The sequence below is a fragment of the Poecilia formosa genome, unplaced genomic scaffold, assembly GCF_000485575.1.
Source record: "Poecilia formosa unplaced genomic scaffold, Poecilia_formosa-5.1.2 Scaffold552, whole genome shotgun sequence".
NCBI classification, from domain to species: domain Eukaryota; kingdom Metazoa; phylum Chordata; class Actinopteri; order Cyprinodontiformes; family Poeciliidae; genus Poecilia; species Poecilia formosa.
In genome coordinates this window covers 41,332-50,046 of record NW_006800491.1, presented here as the reverse complement: position 1 = coordinate 50,046, position 8,715 = coordinate 41,332, and the positions used below count along the sequence as shown (strand labels likewise).

At 36.2% G+C, this 8,715-nt stretch overlaps 1 long non-coding RNA gene and 1 pseudogene across 1 annotated transcript in view; one reads left to right on the top strand and one right to left on the bottom strand.

Annotated features, from left to right (window-relative positions):
• LOC103129515 (glutamate receptor ionotropic, kainate 2-like) overlaps positions 1-8,715 on the bottom strand; it is a 293,278-nt pseudogene that overhangs the window by 243,249 nt on the left and 41,314 nt on the right.
• The window catches only part of LOC107834218 (uncharacterized), a 19,504-nt gene that overhangs the window by 9,942 nt on the left and 847 nt on the right, over positions 1-8,715 (top strand). The gene's annotated exons all lie outside the window — the stretch shown is intronic.

Genomic DNA, 8,715 nt, shown 5'->3' with positions numbered 1-8,715 from the left:
CCTTTGCACTCTCAGCCATACTGCTTCCCGCTTGCTCTGTTTTGATGCCAGCCAATTACTTCATCAACAAACATCACTGTGGTTAGCCAGAAGACTACAGATCTCTATTGTAGATCAAAACCCACGTATTCCTAGCTGCTAAAATGACCGTGAACCCATAAAAATAAAAAAGATAAAAAATACATACAATTCTGTGCTCCAACCTCTTTGACATGGCAAACAAGAAGTCCTGCAAGCCTGTAATGTCAATGAGTTAAAAGTTATTTGTAAATCTTAGAATTAAACTAAATTATTTCAACCTGTCAGGAAGAAGCTGCAGCGAGGTCCAGTGGTTAGAGCAGGGCCCCGTAAACAAAGGCTACAGACCTGAATTTGTCGGCCAGCCTTGGTTCCTTTGTCACATGTCGGCTCTCCTTCCTGTTAGATTATTATCAAATAGTGCCAATAACATGCTAAATAAAACAAGATGCTCTAGCTTAGCAGACAGAACAGGCATGATTAACAGTCCAAAGTCATCCTGGCTCTGACTGAGAGGTGGTAGAGGAGCTCCACTTTTTTTCATGGATTATCTGTCTCATGCTGCACTGTTACAACATAGTGAGAGTTTTAACAAATGCCTAGAACAAGACAAATAATAATACAGCAAATGTATTTACATTATCATTGGCTGATTTTTAAACTGATATTCTTAAACAAAGTGTGAAAAAAATAAATAAAACAGAAGGAATCTGTAAAGTGACAATGTATTGATTTTGTTTTCTTTACAAAAAATCCCCCAAACAATTATTATANACTCCCTGATGCTCTACCTCAGTGCATAAGACACATCAAACTTGGACCAATAATAATCAAGCATTCATGATGGACGTTTACCAGAACAAATCAGATTATTCTATTCAGGTGTGGTGCAGCAGCGCCACATCTAAATGTTGCAGGGCAGTGGTCCTCCAGGACTGGAGTTTGACACCTGTGGCTTAGATCTAATCAACGGTCCAGCACAGCCAATCCCCCGTTTTGCAGTCTACAGCCAAAAACTTAAAGAAAACGACCCCGCAGCTAAATAATGTTAACTCAAATGGCCTCCAGATTTTCCTGACAGTTTCAATGTTCGGTTAAGATAATAAACAGTCGTATATACCGTGATATCCAAACAAATAAACGTACGTTAAGCGAACTATGTATATGAATCGATACTCTTGCGTAAACGGAAAAATAATGCCTCCATAAAAAGTAGTCAAAAACATGATCATTTTAACATGGAACTTACCTTGTTATATATAATAAGCTCCAGATAAGACGCCATACTGCTGCCTCCGCTCCTCAGGCAAACATGTGACGCAGTAGCGAACAAGACGGCGTCGGGAGGGGGGCGGGGCTAATGACCGGGCCCAAATAATAAAGCTCATGATAATTTAACTTTACAACATAGACATGCCCGCTACAGCGGAGCTAACAAGTTTCATTACCAGAGAGAGCGACTCTGTCATTTTGAAGTCTGACATGAAGTACAACAAACCAAGAGAAGAACAGAAACATCAGACTACTAGTCACTAATGATGAAACAACACAAATTCAAAACATGTTAACTTAGTCCGTAGAAATGCTCTAGCTAGTTTGCCATTCGTTGCCAAGTGACTGATGATGACGTTGGTGACAAGCTTTATCCAGAATGCACCTGGAGACAATAAGGACGATTCATTTGTAGTTTTGTGTGTCATAAAGTTAAAGAGTGATCATTATAGAGACCATTATGTTCTGCCTCCCATCCGGGCTCCCTCTAGGCCTGGGCAAGGGACCTGCTGCATCCCCCATCCTGCCTGTAGCTCCTTCCCTGATGTGATGTCACAAATATGTTACATGCTTTTATTTAACTCTTTGGAATAACACAAACTCTTTAGGAGTTAGGAATTAGACTAAACAAGTATTGAATTAACACTGTATTTTAACATACAACACTTACACTGGAAATCTAACACTTTTGAATTTGCTGTGCAGGGTCCATTGAAGTTTTACCCTGTGTGCATCTCAGCGGGGTCTCACTGACCCCATCATGTCCACTCCTGAGCATCAGGCTAAGTCCGCGGGAGGTTGGACCCAAACCAGGTCCAGATAATTGATGTTTCTGTACCTGCATTTTTAACAAACTCTTCCTTTGCACTCTCAGCCATACTGCTTCCCGCTTGCTCTGTTTTGATGCCAGCCAATTACATCATCAACAAACATGTGGTTAGCCAGAAGACTACAGATCTCTATTGTAGATCAAAACCCACGTATTCCTAGCNGACTTTTATTCAAAAACATTTGACTGTGATTAAGTCTTTAGACATCATGGCTGTAAATTAAAATATCATACATAGCCCATATAACCTGCAAAAGGTATTCAAATTACAGAAATCATCATATGAAAAGGCATTGGTGAAAAGAACAAAACTAAAGCACAGTTTCTTGAAAACCATTGGCCCACATGGAATATGTTGAGAACTTTGCATCAATTGCAGGATGGAGAAAAACAGTCACAGTCTGTAAAGCAGATGATGCTCACAGCTTCTTTCTGATGAAGCCATTTACCAGAGCTGATGGAACAGCTTTTTTCTGTCACCACAAACGAAGCAGAAGGCAGAAGGAGGAAGGGAAAGGCACAGAGAGAAACAATTAGCCCAGGGTTCCCAGGGATCATATAATAATTCCAGTTCAATTAAGTGGCAGGTTTAACAAGCAGGATAATTTCAGTTTTCTGGTCTTCCTGAGGGGAATATGGCCTTTAATTGCTTTAATACTTTTAATGTTAGGAAAACATTTGTAAATCAAACCACAACAGCTACTATGTCACATTAGTATGACCAGTGTTGGTCAAGTTAGTTGGAAATAGTAATTAGTTACCCATTACTTCCCCCAAAATAGTAATTCAGTTACTTTATTGTTTTCAAAAGTAATTGTTGATTAATTACTTAGTTACTTTTCAAAAAAACAATGCACATGAATACACTGTTAATGCATTTTTAAGCCTAATTCTATTTTTTCTGCATTTTCCATGATATAAAAAATTATCAAATGAAACCATCTTACACTTGATCTTTCACCCTATTAGCTTTAGCACATCACCAAAAATGCAACTCTTTCGAAGACGTTTGTTAAATATTTAAACATATTCTCTGAATAATCCACTACATTTTAAGAAAAGCAGGTCTTTTTTTCTGTCAAACCATCTTTTTGACTAATTCAACCATACAAAATTGTTACATTTGATATTGTACATCTACAGTTGAATAGATGTAAAATACAACAATAACATACAATATTTAAAAAGAAATACATTCTCCTGCAGTTTGCGTTTGCAAAGTAACAGTAATCTGATTGCTTTTTTGCCATTGTAATTGGATTACATCACCTACCATCACCAATAATTGGTGTCAGAGGAAACTCTCTACCAGGTATTGGTCTGAGCTCGGGTTCCACTTTACAATAAGGCTCCACCTAAACACTGCAAAATTGTTTATCAATATGTTATTAAATAAACTGTAAATACTTTACACTTTTTCGAGTTTTCAAGAAATTATTTGATTTATTTGGGAAAAAGCTATTTCCTCCCCCTTAAATTTTAAACTGGTTGCTTTAAGCCTGACTTATAGAATCAATGACATAAATAAAACCAGTATAACTATAGAATAAGTTAAAAAAAAAAGCAACATAACATGCTCTGATCAAAATAAATATAAGAACAGAAAAAAAGAAATGTTAATAATATCTATCAATCTGGAAAGGGTTACAACGGTATTTCTTTGGCTTTTGAAATCCAACAAACCAAGGTGACAACCATTGTCCACAAGTTGGAATGAAATTAAAACTTCCAGGGAATGGAACTCCAAAAACATATAGACAACTCAACCAAAGGGTCATAAAGAACCCTCAGTTAATGGCTGTGGTGTTCCAAATAACACCACAGTCCGTGTGACTTTTCCCAAGAACATCTTAAGATCACTGAGACCTTTGGTGAAATACTCTGAGGATTAAAGAGACAAGGTATCCATTCAATTACACGTCGAATTAATACTTAAAGTTTTTCAGAAAAAAACACTACATTACAACTGCAATCAAACATGGGGATTATAGTGTGATGGGATCTGGATGATTTGTCGTCATTGACAGAACCATGAATTTTGCTCTGTACCAGAACATCCTGAGAACAATGTCAGTTTGTGTCTTAACTATCAGTATCACTTCATCATTGTCCACAAAAGAACATTCTTTTTTCTGCTAGGTGAAAAAGAAAAGAACTTGAGTTATGTAGCAGCTGGGCATTATCGAAAGCACACATTTACATTCTCTACAGAAGAGAAGGCCAATATTCATCCACAGTAATATATAAGACTAACTGCCAGGTACCCATTTGGGCAGTAATTGGTTAACTTTTTCCCTAAATATGGTATAATGTTAGTACAGTAAGGTAATCTTAATTTGTATTTACTCAACTTTTCTATTAGAAAAGCTAATGAAAATTACCCTGATTATCTGAAACATGTAAGGTGATATTTTTAAGGTGGAAAACCTATTTTTAAATGACACTTGCAGGAAAGAAAAGAATAGAAAATANAAACAATTTGGTAAATTATCAGGGTACAAAATTAATATTAACCAAACTCAGTTGCCGTCTTATAATTATGCTCCACTGCAGGAAATCCAAAACAGCTTAGCTTGGCACACTGACCATTTTAAATATCTCAGAATAACTATATCAAAGGACCTCGAAAAACTATTTGAATATAATTATGTTCCCATGCTAAAAAGAATTAAAGAGGATATCACAAGATGGAATCTCACTCCTTTTCTAAGTTTTAGAAAATGACTCGATTAAGATGAACACACTGCTCAGACTGCTATATTTATTACAAACTTCACCAATTGAAATAGATCAAAAAGTTTTTAATGAATGGGACAAACTATTATCAAAATATATTTGGCAGGGTAAAAGACCTAGAATTGGATATAAGATGTTACAGCTGGAAAAGAAAATGGGAGGTTGGGAGTTGCCTTCCCTTAGAGATCATTATTTAGCAGCACAAGCAAGAACACTGATATACTGATGTGACCCAAAATATAATGTTCAATGGAAAACTATTGAAACAAAGGCGACACCCATTCCTGTACAGGCAACTCTGATGCAAATCTACAAAGTTTCATAAATAATAATGAAAAGAACCCTTAGAGTGTGGAAAGCCATCGTAAAAAAAAAATGCACTAGAGAACGACTTGGCAGTCATAAAATAGATTGCATATGACTCAGACTTCACACCAAACAAACTGGACGCCAGGTTTAAGGACTGGACATCCAAAGGAATCAATGCTCTGTGCACAATAATGAACAACAGTATCTTCGGTGATTTCGAAACACTCAAGAGAAAATATTCTCTGGACAAACAGGACTTTTATCAATATTTACAAATAAGAAATTGTGTTAACTTAAAAATTAAGTCAATTACTGACAAGAATATAAACCTATTGGAAATTTTTATTAATCCCTATAAATCAAAAATTAGAGGGAAAATTATTTCACTTATCTATAAAAACTTAGTAGATCTCAAAAACAATTCGACCCTACATATCAAAGCAAGATGGGAAAGAGAGGGCAAATTTAACAATTACAGAAGAGGAATGGGCAATAAAGTGGAGATACCAGTGGACATATAATAAATCTTTACAATGAAAAGAATTTGGATGGAAAAATCTGGTAAGATTCTTTATCACACCTGCTCAGAAATGATGGAAATCCTCCTGCATGTTGGAGGAAATGTAAAAATCAAAACGCAAACCATTATCATGTCTTCTGGGACTGCCCAATTATAAAAGATTACTGGAAAGAGATTAATAGTGCCTTACAAGATATTTTCAAGCAGAAAATTCCTTTGGAGATCAGTCTTATGTATTTTGGCAGAATTCCTCAAGAAGCTTCCAAATCAAACAAATATTTGATGACTATTTTATTAACAGCAAGTAAAAAAAACATCACAAGAAAATGGTTTTCACAAGACAAACCAACTGTAGACGACTGGATCAACATAACATTTAACATGTATAAAATGGAAAAAATAACAGCCTCCATCAATCACAGGACTGAACAATTCTGTCAGTGGTGGCAGATTTGGGTAGACTATGTAAAACTTAAAAGATCTGATTTCATTTTTAGAGATCAAACTTGATGAAATCTCCTCGACAATCCACTGTCCAATGATAACCATACTTCATAAGTATTTTATACTATGTTTTTCATTGGTGTATTCTTTTTTGTGACTTATTTTTTTCTTTTCTTTATTTCTTCTTTCACACTCTCTTTTACTCCTTGCTTTATGATCTTTCTCAGGGAACTGAAGTTACTTTTTTGTTTTGACTGTTAGAATACAATGGTCCACTTGTCCAAATTATTTCAAATGTTGAAGTTAGTTTTGTGATGTAGAGGCCTAAAGTCATGTAAATGATACTTCCTTGAGAATCAATAAAGATAAAATAAAATAAAATAAAGATTTAATGGGTAAGAAGAAGAAAGATACCGTTTGGTATTTTTGTGTTACATCCGGCAGAAGTTTCCTACTCATGTACTGACTGGATTAAAGCAAGCACATATCAACGTTTGGTAAATAAAAACACCAGTTGCAGATAGGATCAGTAGAGGAGTGTCATTGCTTTCACAAGTTAAACATCAGCTATTTAATATTGGTACACAGAGTTGTCAGTTCTGAATGCGAGTCTATTTTCACTCAACTTTTCAAACAGCTTTTATTTCTAACGCCTGATAGTGTGCAGGTGTAGTCATGCAAAGTGTCTGGCCTGAATTTGTCAGTGAAACTCTGAGGCAGTGTGCTGACATCATGTGGGATGAGAAGTGAAAACTGGATGGAAATGAGAGGAGCGTGAGGGCATCCAGACTGAGGCTGGCTGGTGAGAGCAGATTTTAATCAGAGAGGCTGGTAGCAACAGCATTGCGGCCCCTGAGGGCCCAGGCTTCACATCACATTATAAAGCTAGCCCAAAGAGAGGCACCAGAATGGCCGCGCCTGAAATAACAGATAACCCTGCCAAATCGCATCATCATCCAATCCGCTGCAGTCTTAATCTGCCTCATCCTCCTGCACTAATGAAGCTAATGGAGGGAATAAGCGACATGCTCTTTCTTCTCTCAGTCAATGTCATGTCTTTAATGATGTTCTTGTTGATGCTAGAAGAAAGGTCCTAATGCTTTATTCATTGCTTTGTTTCATGATATAGCATCGCCATGAAGAAAAACAAAAAAGATAGAAAACGAGTGAACTAAATATTCTGACATTGAGGACACTGATGGTTAAAGAAAATTGATTTCAATGAGCTGTAGGTTTTTAAATGTAAAGCTTTGAATAACTACTTCATATTTAAAATTATTGNAGTAAAAAAAACATCACAAGAAAATGGTTTTCACAAGACAAACCAACTGTAGACGACTGGATCAACATAACATTTAACATGTATAAAATGGAAAACATAATCGAAAAAATAACCAATAGCTTGGGCTATAAACTATAGCCCAAGCCACTTGGGCGATACAGAGAGTGAGAAAGAAGTGGTTTTGAGTTGTACTTCGAGGGTTTTTCCCTTTCCTGTGGAGCATAGCACTAAATAATACCTACATGTGCAAGTTTCATTGAGTTAACAGAATTATTATACCACGGCAGCGCGGCTATGGATGGCATATAAAATAATAGTTTCTTTGCCCTTCAGCGTTGTGCACAAAATTTCATGCAGGGGGTCTATATTTGTAAATCTGATTTGATTAAGTCAGTGCCTCACCAGCTATGAACCTCACTGCATGTCACTGCAAGAAACATTAAAATAATTATTTCATAGTTAATTTTTATCAACCTGTATCTAGACAGTTGATGCTTTACAACTGGATGATTTATTTACAATTCTTACTATATACTTATCAAATTTATTTTCTTATCATCAGATTGTAATTATAAGATTGTATTTATCTTACAAAATAAACAGGGGCAAAATGTTTCCATAAAAATGTATTTATTAGAATAACAAGCAGATATTCAACCCATGTTCGATGAATCATGAAAAAATATTCCTATAATTTAAGTTAAGGCCAATGAGACAGTGGGAGGTCAGGAGGAGTAAGACGATCACTGCGAGGTTCTGGGAAGCTGCATCCAAACCTGGAGCTGTGGCCTCTCCTCCCGAAGAGCCGCCTGTATGAAACAATAATAATAAAAAAATAAATCACGCTGTACATAAGAAGCCAACTGAAGGGAAATGTATACTTCACTCACACAAATATTTTTCTTAACATGAAATTTTTAGTACAAAGTAAAAAATTCAGAGGAAAGGAATATTAGAAATCGGTATTGGAAGAAAACACTGTGGTTTAGAAGATACTAACAGCTTCAGAAGTATCGAAATCTCAAAATGTTGTGTTTGCCACATGTATAAATGGCACATATACAAACATAGTAAACTCTTCATATCACACTTTGAGCCGCTACGAACAGAAAACAGGCAGCAGAAAACAACAGTGACTTGCTGAGATTAGGCTGCGTTTAGCGGGGAAAACACACTCCACTCGCCCGCTGAGCCTGGAGCTGCCTGGTGCTGTTAGCGGAGTTCTGCTGCTCCGAAAACTCCGGAGAACATTTCAAAGAAGCCTCATTTTGGATTAACTAAGTGCATAGATGAAGCTATGAGGGC